A 15,975-nucleotide genomic window follows, 5' to 3' on the forward strand; every position below is an offset into this window, starting at 1 on the left:
CTAGATAATGGTTTTGGGACCCATGGTAAAACACAAAAGTGTCATTTGGGAATCCATCAAATTCCCATCGAGCTCCATATTTTGGAGGCTCTTGAAGAATCTATGTATTAACCTCTCTTTGTGGAGTTCTATTGACAACTAATTCTTTTTAATGTCTATTTTTTAGTTGTTGTTTGTTCGTGCTAACTCTGGGTTGATGACCCTTTCTTTGGTAGCATTTTATCCTTGGGTTTTAGATCCTTGTCAAAATTTGTTTGTATGAAGTTTCAACATCCCCTAAAACCTTATTTTCTTAATAAAAAAATTCATAGGACCACACAAATTTATATCAACTTACTCTAGAATATCATTAGATGAGTGCGACTTACTAGAGAATTTGGACTTAGTCATCTCACCAAGTTGCCATTGTCTACACATAACACTTTTGGGTTTATCATCATAGATCCTTACCTTTCAGTTCTAAAATTCCAATAAGTGACATATATTATTCAGTTGTGCAACACTCAACAAGTTGTACTTTAGTCCTTGAACCCAATATGCATCATTAGATTTGATTTTATTATTTAGCATCAATGAACCTCTACCTTTCATAGGACATGGAGCATCATTCCCAAATTTAATAGTTCCTTGATCATATTCTTCAATTTTATTACACTTATTATTATCTCCTGTTAGGTAATGTAAACATTCACTATTAATACACTACAACGGGGTCAAATTGTGACAACGATGTAATTTGTGGTCATTTTCATGTCTTTTTTTTGTAATGGTCGCTGACACCATCGCAAAACCAACATTGGAGTCATAATTGCAGCACCCTAGCAAGAATAAAACAAAACAAAAAGGAAACACGACAATCATTTTTCATTTATTTTGATTTTGGAGAGCTGTGCTTGAAAGAGGTGTAGAGTTCCAAACGAGGTTGGAGAGCTATGAATGTTGTCATGGGCCTTGTGATCGGTGCATTGGGTTGCTGTGCCCTCGTGATCTTTGCATTTCGTTTCTATGCACTTGCTTTGCAATTTCATTGTCATGTTATGCCTTTGCTTTGTAATTTCATTGTCGTGTCATCCCCTTACTTTGCGATTTCATTTCCATGTCATACCCTTGTTATCTACGTGCCCTAGCTCTGCGATTTTCTTCAAGGGAAAGAAGAGGTACGTATGTAAATATTTTTTTCTTTTCCTTGTAAACATGTATGTCTTTTTTTTTTTCCTTCTAAACTTGTATCTCTTTATATATTCAAGGAGATCTTTTTCAAGGTGCTTATTACATATATGATCCAACTTCATACATATTCTAGAATCCAAATAATAAAAAAATAAAAATTACTTAACTTGTGCTAAGTGACTTACCTCAAGATCCTACACAAAAAATAATGTAGACCATGAAAAATGGGCCGAGTTCACAAGAAATTTTACAAAAACATATCATAGCAGATATCTGTTAGGTTTAACACTATGTTGCTAGTTCGGATTTTTGTTTTGTTCAACCTCTTTCCTCTTTTCTTCCTTCTTCTTCCTTCTGGATGATCCACATGCTATCACATCAACTGGGCACTTCTCTTTGCTTGATCTCTACAATGCAATTTTTCTTGGCTAACCTTTTGGCTATCAGTTTCTTCTTTCCACTTGATCAATAAAAATGAAAAATGTGTTCATTCTTTAAAGAGATTTTTTTTTTCCACTCCTCTAGAATCTTCTAGGTTTTTCTGCTTAATCACTATTGCAGATCTTTATCTATCTTATATTCATTGAATCTAGACACTCGATTATCGCACATTCACTTTGAGATTTGTGATTTGACTCAAATCATCAAATAACCTTCATCAAATCTTCTTTGAATTTCTCTAGCCGTTGATCTGATAACTAACTTTGTCCTTATCTTTGAAACATATTCAACATTCTTTATTTCCACCAAAGCTCAACTTTAGATTAAATCTTATTTAAATAATTCTTTCTTCCCATGCTTAGTAAATACTAAAATTGTTTAGTTGACACCACACATATTTCACTTCATCATTACGTGCTCAGTGATAATTGTAGTAGCTTGGTTAATACTATGGTTCTTCATTCACTCAAACTATATTGCTTATACATGATTTCATAACTTTTCTTATATGTTGAGATCATGTAAAAAAATCAAACCAGTGTTAAATATTGCTAGAGTCTAACTCATTGAAGTACCCATTGTATACCATACACTTATCAACACTTACATCATATTCTTACTTTCTTCAAATTCTCTTCATCAATCAAATGATATGGAACTCTATCAAATTAACATAATGTTTAACTAAAGCTTGGCATCAATGACAACATAACAACTGATATGACTCTTTCACATACATAACAAAATTATTAGTTGGGGCTAACAAGAAGAATGGAGAATGGAGGATGTATACATATTCTTGAGCCATTAACAAAATTACTATTAAGTTGTAGGTTTTCCTTGCCAAGGATGGATGTTATTGTGGGTTGTTTGATTGGATATGTGTATTTCATAAAGATATATATGAAGAGTGGATATCACCAAATTCATATCACAACAAGAGATGAATGGAAGACTGCCTTCAAGAAAAATTAGGGGTTGTATAAGTAGTTAGCCATGCCTTTAACAATAACCAATACATTGAGCACTTTCATGCAACTCATGAATGAGGTTTTGAAAGAATTTATGCATGAGTTTTTTATTTTGTACCTAAATGATATTTTAATCTTCAATAAGACATTGGAGGAGTAGGGTGTTTGAGAAGTTAAGCGATGAGAAATTGTTGATTAATTTGAAGAAGTGTAGTTTTGTAAAGGAGTTGATATATTTCGCGTTTGTAGTTTTAGCATAAGGTCTAAAAATGGACACACCAAAGGTGAAGGTTATCATTGAATGGATGACTCTAGAAAGTGTGATTGAGATAAAATATTTTCATGCGTTGGCTAGCTTTTATAGAAATTTTATTAGGAGTTGTAACAATGTTTGTGGAATCTTAACTAAAACAATGAAAGGGGATAGGACAAAAATTAAGAAAACTATAGTTGTTGAAAAAAAATGTTACCAAACAACCTAGTTTAGAACTTCCATATTTTAAAAAGTTGTTTCAAGAAGACTTTGATGCTAGTGATAATACAATAGGAGTAGTTTTGAGCCAGTAAGGTGGACTTCTTTCTTACTTCAGAGGTTAAATGATTGCAAAAATATATATTATGTTTATGATCAGGAATTTTATTCTATGTTTCATACATTAAATAAGTGGAGACATTATTTTCTTCCTAAGGAGTATGTTTTATATACTGATAATCAAACTTTGCAATATTTGAATAGTCAAGGAAAGTTAAACTAGAGGTACTTGAAATGGGTTGAGTTTTTGTAGATTTACACTTTTGTTTTGAAACAAAGGAATGTGAAGTCTAACAAAGTTGTAGATGATCTTAAAAGGAGATAGATTTTGGTAACAAAGATGTAGATTAAGGTTGTTGGGTTCAAAAAACTCAAGATCTTGTCCTTATGAGATCTTGATTTTGGTGAATCTTTGAAAGCTTGTAAAAAACCAGTTACACTAGAGAAAATGAAGTGATTGGATTTTATTATCTATGATAGTATGCTATTTAGAGGAAGTCAATTGTACATTCCAAGAAGTTTTGCGAGGGAGAATATCATCAAAGAGAATAATGGTGTACGCTTGGTTGGACAATTTGGTCAAAATAAAACCATTAGTCTAGTCAATGAGAATTAATACTATCCAAACCTATAGGAAGATGTTAATAAGTCTATATAAAGTTGTAGAGTATGTTAGATGACAAAAAGAGAAAAGAAAAATACATGGTTATATCAGTCATTACCTGTACCAAAATGTCGTAGGAAGATATTAGTATGGACTTTATTTTTTATTTACCAAAGAATCATCACAGACATGATTCCATTTTTGTGGTGGTTGTTAAGCTTTCACATGGCATATTTCATTCCTTATAAGAAGACTAATTATGTTGTTCATGTGGTAGAACTATTTTTCATAGATGTGGTTAGACAACATGGTCTATGAAAAAATATAGTTTTAGATCTAGACACCAAGTTTGTTGGGTACTTTTGTTGCACATTGTGAAAGAAGTTGATATATTTGAATTTCAACTCATCTCATCATCCACAAAGTGATGGATAGATAGAGATAGTGAATAGATCAAAGGGATGGGATTTGATTTTACCAAAGACAAAATTGTTATATATTAATTTTGTCAATAATAGCACTAGTAAATCACCATTCCAGATATTATATGGAAGTAGTCCTATATATTCTTCTGGATTAAAGATGTTGGACAAAGAGGAGGCAATTTATGTTGAAGCTAAAGTTTTTGTAGAGAACTTGAAGAACATTAATGAGGAGGTAGAAAGCATATAACTAGAATGATTACACTGTACAAGGGTAAAACAGATAAGAAAATGAGGCATAAGGAATTTTAGGTTGGAGATGAAGTCATGACTTATTTGAGAAAGGGCCAATTTCTAGTAGGAACATATAATAAGTTGAAGATGACAAAGTTTGAGTTATGTAAGATACTACAAAAGCATGATTCAGGAAATGTCTATGAGGTAGAGTTTTCCAGTGAATTGAATATTTCACCATCATCTAATATTTAAGATCTAACAAAGTATCATGAAGGAGTTGTTGAAGATGGGGTCACCAAAGCACATTGGAGTATTTTAGCAACTTCTTCAACTGCAAAATAGATAAAATATATACTAGTCTGTCATGTTGGTAGTGTATATGCTACTTTAGTATGTTAGAAACACCAAATTAAAACAATAAAAAAGAATTTGCATATTAATTTAACATAACTTCATGAGAGACAAAGTGAAGTCCTCAAATGAAAATATGAGCCATGGATAGGCTCTCTCAATAAGGATAATCACTTGATGTAGAGGTATGTCTAATAGCTAAATGGCTTGATTATGTATGTATGCTCAAATGCTCAAATGGGCTTCAATGGAGGATTTTTGATAGATTTTGGTGAATGGATTTGATGTAAAATGGCTTCTCAAAATGACATTATGGCTTTAATTTCTAGATTGTGTTAAAATGGCTTGGGAGAGGATTCCTTAAATAGGCAAAGGGCTTGAGGGATCAAGGGCTAGGATGCAAGGATGAAAAAAAGCTTATGGAAGGTTTAGATTGAATGAGAGGAGAGCACATAAATTGTCCTTTCTTACAGCCAATCAGGGAGTGACACATGTCACAGGGTCATTGGTTAGAGCAAGAGGGGTTGAAGGGTCAACAAAGGAGGCTCAAAGCTCATAAAGACCCTCATAATAGCTTGTAAGAGCAATGAATGAGCTTGTAAGAGTCATTTATGGCTTTGTGGGCTTCATAAAGTTTTATGGTTGGGATATTTGTGAGAGAGTTGAGATATTTTGACTTGGATTGGATTAAGAAAGTCTTAAGCTTGACTTAGGAATGTGAAAATGATTAAAGCTTGGATTAGGCTTGGGTTAAGATTAGATTAGGCTTGTTAGAGATGGGCAAGCGGATGACATTTAATGAGGGTGGGTGAAGGAGGAGATATTTGTTAACTTTGGCTTGGGTTAGTAAGTCTTAATCCATTTTTAGGGAATGTGACAAGGTTGGGAGGGGATTAGGATTAGGTTTAAAGACATCTTCTAGAAGAGTCTAGACTTTGGATGAGGATAAAGACTTTCTAGAATAGTCTAGAGCTTCCTAGGATGAGGATAAATTAGATTTTTAGAAAATAAATAAAGTTTTATTTATTTCAAAGGTTTGGGTTGAGGAGATATTTATTAAAACTTTTTCAATAAACATGAGGATTAATATTTAATCTTAATTAAATATTTTGAGTTGGGATTAGGGGTAGGAAATGATGGGATTAGCCTTTAATCAAAATTAAAGAAGGATTAGAAGATTTTGGAAGAGGTTAGTGGTCTTAAAGAAATGGACCAAGTTTTGGGCAAAAAATAAATTTTTTATTTATTTTAGATTTTTTGGTCAATTTATTAATTAAATAATTAATAAATAAGGAAATAATGTTTAAATAACATTTAAACATTTTTGGGAAGGATTCCTTAATTAAATATTTTTAATTGAGATAAAGGGATTTAATGGCATAAAAATAAATAAATAAATTAAATAATTAATTAATTAATAAATGATGATATCATCAATTTTTTTTTCAGAAAATAAAAATACTCTATTTTTTCAAGGATTTAGGTGTCTACATTTTGACCCTCTTTGATGTGATGCCGCAAGTGGCATGACATCAAAGATAAGAAAATAAGATGCCCAAAGCTAGACCAGAAGAGGAGAGAATGGACTGCAAGATGCCCCCTCAAGAAGGCAGCGGGAAGAGAAAGCGAGGCTCGACGACTTCTTGAAAAGTACAAGAATCTGAGATGAGCAAGGAGACTCAAATTGGCTTAAGAGAAGAGGTTTAGTTAGCTCAAACTCTCACTATGGGAGAATGATAAAGGGAGAATCAGAGGCACAAGAGGAAGCAAGCTTAAGATCTCAGGGATTGCAAAGGATGAAGGAGCAGAGCGCTATAAAAAGGAATCCAAGATAGGGAGATGGATGATGGGATGATAAAGCTAATGCAACAGGATTTTAAAGAGTTAGATGGGCGGAAGATGGGTTTCAGAGATCCCTAAGACTAGGATTGTGGAGCTCGAAAGATGAGGCTTGGTGGATTGATTGGATTGGTGGATCCCTAAGACTAGGATTGTGGATCCCTAAAGCTAAAAGTGCAGATTGTTTCAAAGAGATACTGATGCATAAGCTGGGGTAGGAGAGACAGATGCTAGATATGGATGGGGGATAATAGAGATGAAGGAAAACCATTGAAGCTTTTTTTTTTAGTAGGGGGATACTTCAAAGAGAAGTACCACCATGTAGTTGAGCACTAGATTTGCTATAGGACTATTGGTTAATTGCCAAGGTTACTAAGAACATCAAGGCCTTTTCACCAACTATCCAGAGGACTGACAGACTAACTCAAAACAAACACGCAAAGATTGCCTCAGCATCACACATGAATCCCCGAGGAAGTAGCGTGGAACTGACACTAGGTAACCCACAAGCAAAAAAGAAAAACAAACAAAAGACCTGATCAAGACCTTATGCTCAGATTGCCCCATTCGGGGTATACCATGATATGGAAGATCGTGGCAACCTTGAGGAGGGAACAAAAAGATTGCTTGGAAAAGATACTTCAAGACCCAAAAGGGAAGATTTCAAATCAAAAGAAAGAGAAAATCCAAAAGAGAACTGTTTGCTAATGAGATGGGTAGGATGAGGTACTAACAAACCAAGATCAAACATGTGGAAAGCTATATCCTACAAAGATCTATCGGAGAGCACCTAAGCTGATGGATTTTGGATGAGTGATGCATCTAGCAAGCTGAACTAAGAAGGATAACACTTTGGTGATAGGAGATCTAGCTAAAGGATGCATTGGAATAGCTAACCAAGGTTTGTGTGATGTGTGCAAGATACTGATCAAGGAGGAACTAACACGAAAGCTGGATAGATACAATGGTACTAAGCTAAAGAGGATGTACAAGCTGATAGACCAAGATATGTTACAAATGTAAAAGGTTGTTCATGTTTTGGTTTTTGTGAGATAGAAATGTTCGTGAAGGGCGGGATGTCTACAATAGTTGATAGGCGGATAGGTAGATGGTTTGCAAAAGCTTAAGGAAAATGGGATTCTTTGTGTGCATGTGATAGGATACAAGCTAGGATACAAGATTTGGCATATAATACAAGCTGGAATATGATACAAGCTTTGAACAAGATTTGGATATACAAGCTATGATACAAGGGATGATACAAGATTCACAAGCTGAGGTACAAGATTTACAAGCTGTACAGGAGGTATTTACAAGCTTCATTAGATTTTGGATATTTAGTTGGAACACCAAGGGAACAAGCAGGTGTGTTATGGGATGGTGGGTGAATAGATGAGGGATAGGATAGTGATAGATAATGGATTAGTCTTAGTAAACAAGGCACCTGAATTACTAGGTTTTCACCAAAGTACCCATCCAAGGCACTTGAATTGCCAAGTTTTCACCATTGGACGCTGATTTCTCTTTACTATTTTTTTTTATTTTTCAAAAGCTAGGTATACCAAGGATATTCAAGCATAGAACTTCTTGAGATGAATGATGTTAGTAGGATCATTCAAGAGTTCTCCTTCTGGTGTAGATAGCTGATAGGCTCCGGAGCCAAAGGAGGCAGTGACAACATAAGGACCAAGCTAGGTAGGTTCAAACTTGCCTTTCTTTTCTCGATCAGCTTGGACTTTCATATTTTCTTTGAGGACCATGTCGCCTGGCTGAAAGTGTCACAGGAGCACCTTCTTGTTGAAATTCTTTTTGACACAAGTTTGATAGACTATGAGATGATCATAGGCTTGTTGTTGCTTCTCGTCTAAGAGATCTAGCTGGGTGAGCCGAGCTACTTGTATTCTTCATCTGATATTTGCCCCTACAAAGATATGCGCAAGGAGGGAAGTTCAACCTCTATGGGTAGTACCACTTCGGCACCATAGACTAGGGAGTATGGAGTTGTTCCTGTGGATGTACGGAAGGAGGTTCGATAGGCCCATAGGGCTGGATTTATTTGTAGGTGCCAATCACGGCCAGAATCATTGGCAACTTTCTTTAAGATTTTGAGGAGGGTTTTGTTAGTTGCCTCTGCTTGGTCGTTACCCTGTGGGAAATATGGGCTAAAAAAATGGTGATGGATGCGGAGGGAAGTGCATAATTCTTCCATGTTGAGATTTTCAAAGTTACCTCCGTGGTCGATGAAGATGGTGGATGGGATGCCAAAGCGGCAAACAATGTGGTACAAGATGAACTTGGAGACTTGAACTCCTGTAGCTGAGACTAGGGGGACTACTTCCACCCACTTAGTGAAATAGTTTGTAGTTGTTATTATCCATTTATGTCCATCAAATGAGAGAGGTGTGATAGTTTCAACTAGATCAAGGCCCCAACAAGTGAAAGGCCAAGGTGGTGCAATAGGCTGTAGATCCTATGCTGGAGTGTGTACGAGATTTGTGTGCTGGAGCATGCACGAGATTTGCCTGCTCTAAGAATTTGTTGTGTTGGGACAATACCACTCGTGTGGGCACCAAAAAGTTTGGAATGTACTTCTTTTAACGCCATCGTGGCCTCATTTTCATCTAAACATTGAGAGAGAGTATCATGATAACCCCGACGATATAGGGTATTGGCTATGATAACATAGCGGGATGATTTTTGGATGAGGTTCTAGCATTGGGTATGTGTGAGGTGAGGGGATATGATACCATCGTTAAGGTAAGCGTGAATCTCATGGTACCAAGGGGATTAGGGACCAACCAAGATACAAACACAATTTGAATCCTCATTCGCATAGGCGGGTGTAAGGAGCTGCTCGACTAAAAACTCATACTGTGTAGCTGCTTGGGAAATTTCCAAGAGCGAGCCTATAGTAGCCATAGAATCTGCTACTTTTTTCTGTATTTTAGGCACTTGTGTAAACTGAAGCCTTGTAAAATGCTGGGTTAGCTGATCAACTAGCTCTTTGTAGGGTAATAGCTTTTCATCTTTGGTTTGATATTCATTTAGGGCTTGCTTGATGATGAGCTGAGAATCACCAAAGATTTGTAACTCAGTAATGTTCTATTCTGCAGCTATCTTTAATCTTGCTATGAGAGCCTCATATTCAGCTATATTGTTGGTGCTAGGGAAGTGTAGCTTGACGGCTTTTGGAATGTAATCTCCTTGAGGTGTGACCAACATTATTCTTGCCCCTGATCCACGAGATGTGTGTGAGCCATCAAAATATAGTTTCCATGGGGGTTGTTCTTCAATTAGACAGAAATGTTCATCTAAAAATTTTGTGATCAAAGGATATGTATCTACTAGAGGCGCATCAACTATGTGATCTTCTATAGCTTGCCCTTTGATTGCCTTTCTGTCCACATATTGGATGTCAAATTTGACAAGCAGCATAACCCATTTGGCCAAATGGCCTCTAAGTGCTGTTCTGGAGAGCATATACTTGAGAGGGTCGATCTTGGAGACTAGTTGGATGCTATTACTTAGCATGTAGTGGCAAAGCTTTTGAGTTGAGAACACAACTGCCAAACAAGCTTTTTCCATAGGAGTATAATTGAGTTCATAACCAACTAGGGTTCTACTGATATAGTAGATGGCTCTTTCTCTGTCGTAGTCATCGAGCTATGCTAGAAGTGCCCCTAGAGCAGTAGGCGTTGCTGATATGTACAAAATTAGGGGATGACTAGGAACTGGTGGAACCAAGATAGGGGGATTGGTGAGATACTGCTTGAGCTGATCGAAGCTGCGCTGACATAAAGGATCCCACTTGAAGTTCTCATGCTTCTTTAGTAAATGTGCAAATGGTGTACACTTATTTGCAAGTTGGGAGATGAAGCACCGATGGATTGAAGCTTTCCCTAAAGAGTGCAAAGTTGTCACAGTGTCTGGGGAGGACGCATGTCTAAGATAGCCTTGACCTTCTTGGGGTCAATCTCTATACCTCATTTAGAAACTATAAAGCCTAGAAGCTTGCTAGATGTGACCCCAAAGACACATTTCTTGGGATTCAATATGAGATGATATTTGGCTAACCTATCAAAGACTTTCTCCAGGTCAGCAAGATGATCCATGAAGGTGTGAGATTTAACCAAGATATCATCCACATAATCCTCCAAAATGCTATGGATAAGATCATGGAAAATGGTTGTCATAGCTCTTTGATAGGTAGCCCCTGCATTCTTTAGGCCAAAAGGCATCATGTTGTAGAAAAAGGTTCTCCAAGGGGTAGTGAATGCTGTCTTATGCTGATCCTCTTCTGCAATCTTGATTTGATTATACCCAAAAAATCCATCCATGAGGGACAGAATTTCATGTCCAGCTGTAAGATCTACAATCATATCTATGTTGGGCAAGGGAAAATCATCTTTTGGACAAGCTTTGTTAAGATCTCTGAAATCAGTGCAGATTCTGATGTCACCGAAAGGTTTAGTGACGAGGACCATTTTGGAGATCCACTCTGAGTAGTCAATAGGCTAGATAACCTTAGCAGCTAACATTCTTTCTAATTTAGCTTTGATCAGTAATGCCACCTTGGGGTGCATTTTCTAAGCTTTTGTCTGATGGGATTGATCTTTGGATCGACTGCAAGATGATGAACTACAAGCTTTGGATCAAGTCCTAGCATGTCCTGATATGACCATGCAAATCGGCCAATGTTCTCTCTTAAGACCTCAAAGAGGAGGTCAGCTTGGTCTTGTGATAGGGATGCATCAATGTGAACAAGTCTGGGGATCTATAAAGAACCGATGTTGACTTCTCTAGTATCCTCAATTAGAATAGAAGATATCTTTGGTCGATTATCTTGAGGAGGCAATGCTAAATCCTCATGTTCTGCTTTTGACTCTAGATTTTCTTGCTGAGGGGTTCTCTTCGCTGCCTTAACTAGTCTCGATTTCACCTTAGTTCTAGTTTTGGGTGTATCAGAACTAGGTTGGGGATTTTCTCCATAATACCAGTTGGGATCTAACTTATAGATATAGGCAGAATCTGGCTTTATTTTCTTGTGAGGAGTTTTAGCTCCCATGAATCTAAGAAGTGCTTCCTCTGATGTGAACTCATTAATGTGTATGACGCTTGGTTGGTCCAAATTTATGAGTTGTGGATGGGCGAGTAGTAGGTCAATGAAATGGATGGATAGTTCTTGGAGAACAGAGTCTCTGAGGGAGATTTGGTCTGGGATATCATCGTAGGCTCTCTTTTCAACTTCTTCAAGAATGTCTTTGATTTTGACAAGGTCACGATGAATGTTTGAAAAAGCGTGACCGTTCTCATTGGTGCCCCCAGTTGTGGGTATGCCAAAGGCAAGACCTGACTTTGATTCCCACATGTGTGTGCGTCGATGGGGCACTGCATGCCTCTTTCTTTTGGTCCTAGATCACCACCTTGATAGTTCCATTTGTCAGTGATGAGCTTGGGGATACTTCTGGCTGAAGTGATCAAGGCGTGCTTAATTTCAGGGAGGTGCATCCTTATGTAACCAATTGTTGATATTTGGAGTGAGCTTCTCATGAAGAGGGATTTTCGAGGATACAAAGGTTGTTGGGCCAAACTGTTTGTATCGAGGAGGTGGAATCTCCTTAGCTTTGTGATATGTCGGTCGTCCATAGGCGTGTGGATCAAGTGGGAGTGCCCCGATAGCAAATGCATATGACAGACTATACTCTCCACAACCTTTGTTATTGATCTTCACAGTAGATAGGGTGGAGGCGAGGATGGTATTTGGGTCATTACAAGTGTGGGATGAGCTGGCGATGGCTGTGCCGATATCAATTTCAGGGCAATGGTTTGCATATGAAGCTTCAACCGCATTGCAGTAAGCAAAGGGTTCTGGATCGGCATGGATGGTTACCTTAGTGCCCTGATGCAAAAATTTGACACACTAATGGTAAGTGGATGGAATGACTTTCATGGCATGAATCCATGGGCGAACAAGGAGGATGTTAAATGGTAGGTTTAGATCAATAGCATGGCAGAGTGTTTCTTCGATGACTGGCCCAACCTTGATTGGCAACAAAATAGTTCCTTCTGTGGTTCTTTCCAAGTTGTCATAAGCTTTGATGGTGATAACCTCACTGATGATATCTGCCTTAGTATACCCAGCTTGTTTTATGAATTTTAGGGTGCAAATATTCAAGGCTGATCCATTATCTATCATTACTCTTTTTACGAAAAAATTGGATACCATAATGGCTATGCGAAGCAGAAGGGTGTGATCTGGCTCGACCACAGGTATGTCAGTGGGTATGAAAGATAGGGCACATCAGGAGGATAGGTGTCCAACGAGATTATGTAAATCAATAGCGTTGATATCTGAAGGGACACGGGATTCTATGAGAGCACTGTCAAGGATGTTTTTGTACACAGGACTAGTGTGGAGAAGGTCTAAAATGGAGATTTGGGCTGGCATGTTCCCAAGGTGTTCCAAGATATTGTACTGGCTTTTTGACAGAGCTGATGGTGCTAGTGAAACGGGTGGGCTTGCGATGTTAAATCGTGCTCTTCAAGTGGTGATTGCAAACTCATTGTTTAGTCCTTGGATATTGATAACATCAACAAAAGGTTCTTTCTCGGATATACAACCTATGAGGCTACCATAGTCTATATAGGATGAAGTGTGGTCATTGTTCTTACCATGCTGTTGGTTTGGCTGGTGGTTGTTGGTGTTGTTGTTGTTGGTTTGGATAGGTGCTTTTCCAGGATTTTGGTTGTTGTGAGGAGGAAAAGAATTTTGATAGATCTGTAAGCCTGCATTGGGAGAGGTTTGGGCACCAACGGTGATTTCTTTTCGATCAATGAGGTCCTGCACATAATCTTTCAGTTTCATGCATCGAGGGTAGTGTGACCTTTTACGCTATGAAATTTGCAGTACTCATTATCTTTGTACCATGCAACTTTGGTTTGGTTTGGGTCAATTTTCTGGGTAGGAGGAAATTTGATGAGGTTTTCCTTAGTCAATTTCTCAAAAATGACATCCAATGGCTCACCAAGGGGTGTATAGTTTCTAGGTGTAGGTTGGAATCTGGGCTTTTGCCCTGCAGCTACATTGATGGCATTAGCTTGATTGTTAGACCTTTGAAAGTTGGGTCCTGGATTGTGGCTTTGATAGCTTTGGTGATTTTGCTATTGGTAGTTGATAGCTTGTTGATTGTTTGGTTGATAAGGTGGTTTGGATTGATTTTGGGAAGGACCAACAATATTCACATGTCTCGTATTAGTAACCCCATCTGTTGCAATGTGCTTGTTTTTGTTCCAATACCTAGACTTGTAATTTGAATGTGTTTGATTTTGGTTGGCTTCTTTGTAAATCTTGACCACACCATCTTTAATGAGTCCTTGCTCAAGGATCATTCCTTTCTCTTTGATATCTTTGTAGGTCTGCAAAAAATTCATGGTCATGTGGTGAGCCAAGTTGGGATGGGCATTATCAATAAACATTTTCACCAAATGGCGTTATGGCAAGGTGCAAGATATGCAGGTGGTAAGGGTTTTCCATCTTTGCAAATATTTGGGAAGGCTTTCTCCACCTTTTTGTTTAGTGTGGACAAGATCCACTACTGATAGATCTATTTCAACAAGATGGGCATATTGGGCTAAAAATGCCTTAGAAAATTCAACAAAGTTTTTAATTGTGCCATATGGTATTCTATAAAACCATTCAAGAGCTGATCCGACCAAGCTTTTGGGAAAGAGACACAAGAGGAAGACATCATCGTATGCCACTTCTTGGCAGTGCATGTAAAATTTTTTGATATGTGTGATAGGATCTCCTTTTCCTTTGAATTTGTCAAACTTGGCTGTCTCAAAATGCTTGGAGAATGGAGTCATAGTAATGGCATTGTCAAATGGGTAAGGACACACATTCTCAAATTTGAAAGTGTTTGGATCATTTCCCTCTTGGATCTTCTTCAAAGCTATCTTAATGGCTTCCCATTCTGAATTAATGGGTGATGGCTGGGGTGCCCCCAATGTAGGAGTGCCCTAAGGTAGGTATGTGCTAGATGGGGAAATGGAATATGGATGGCTTTGAGGTATGGGCTGGTGGGGATTGTACATGGCTTGGGCAATTGAATGGTGGATGATGGGTTGCTGTGGTGGAGGTGGCACATATTGTTGCATGTGTTGTGAGGCTTGCTGTTGATATTGGATTTGAGGTTCGAATTGAGGAACATAATTTGGCTATGGGATAAATGGATTGCTTTGTGGAGGTAAGGTATAAGATGGTTGTGAAGCTTGGGGAAAGGATCGGGGAGCTTGTGGAACTTGACTTTGGATTTGAGGAGTTTTACCAATATATGTGGGTTGTACCCCCATTTGGGAAGGTATCTGCATGGCAAAAGAGGCCAAGTAATTGGTAGTTGGTGGTGGTGGATTTCCTCCTAGAAGTGGCATAGAAAACTAGTTGGTAATAAGAGGTAATGGATTAGTTGGTGGCGGAGGTGGTGGGAATTGAAAGCTTGTAAATGGAACTGATGGGGTTTTATAGCTTGGTTGCTGGATTTGAAAGCTTGGTAGAGGGGTGGCAGGAGCTTGGGTCACTTAAGAGCTTGGAAGAACATTGGTAGTAGCTTGTGGGGTTTGATAGCTTTGTGGAGTGAGGGTAGTAGCTTGTGGATTTGTGGCTGATGGCATTGAGCTCCAAGGACCTAGTGGAAATGATGGAATTTTGTTCTGAGCTGAGGTAAACAAGTTGGAGGTGATGAAGGGTTGATTACTTGGCCCCATGGGTGGCATCGCTGTTAGAGATGCTAGCACTCATTTGGGAGATGGGTGGATTTGGAAGGCTGGGTGTGAGAGCAGCAATAGCAATAGTGAAGGGAGTGAATGATGAGGTGTTTTGGGCGAAGGGGGTTTGGGATGGAGTGATATGGACCAATGGTGGAGTGGTGGTGGCTGGATTGGCTTGTGGAAGGGAAATTTCAACTTGAGTGGAGGCTGGTATGTTTGGGTCTGTTGGATCATATGGGGTGGGTTGAGGCTCTTCTTTAGACACATATTGAGGATAATTCGAATCATAAGAGCCTATGGGTGGTGGGAGTTGTCCAAACAACGGGTGAGATGGATCTGATAAGGGAGGAGGTCTTCCAAAGTTGAAGGCTCCTATGTTGTCCCTTCAAAAGTTAGCCATGATTGTTTCTTTGTTCTTGTCTATAATGGCATTCACCAATACTGCATTTCCTGGTTGGTTCGTGAAAGCTTCAATGTTAGTAGGTGATGGTATAGTGTTCTCTAGGCTGAAGGATGGTTGGGTGCTCAAGGGGAGCACAGCTATTTGATCCAAATGATAGGGCTCCATTATTTCCTTCTTCTTCTTGGTTAAACGAGTGACGGGTGGCATGAAAAGGCAGAATGTTCCTAAGGATGAGATGC

The sequence above is a fragment of the Cupressus sempervirens genome, chromosome 1 (assembly GCF_028749045.1).
Source record: "Cupressus sempervirens isolate cs-2001-9-10 chromosome 1, ASM2874904v1, whole genome shotgun sequence".
Classification (NCBI taxonomy): Eukaryota; Viridiplantae; Streptophyta; class Pinopsida; order Cupressales; family Cupressaceae; genus Cupressus; species Cupressus sempervirens.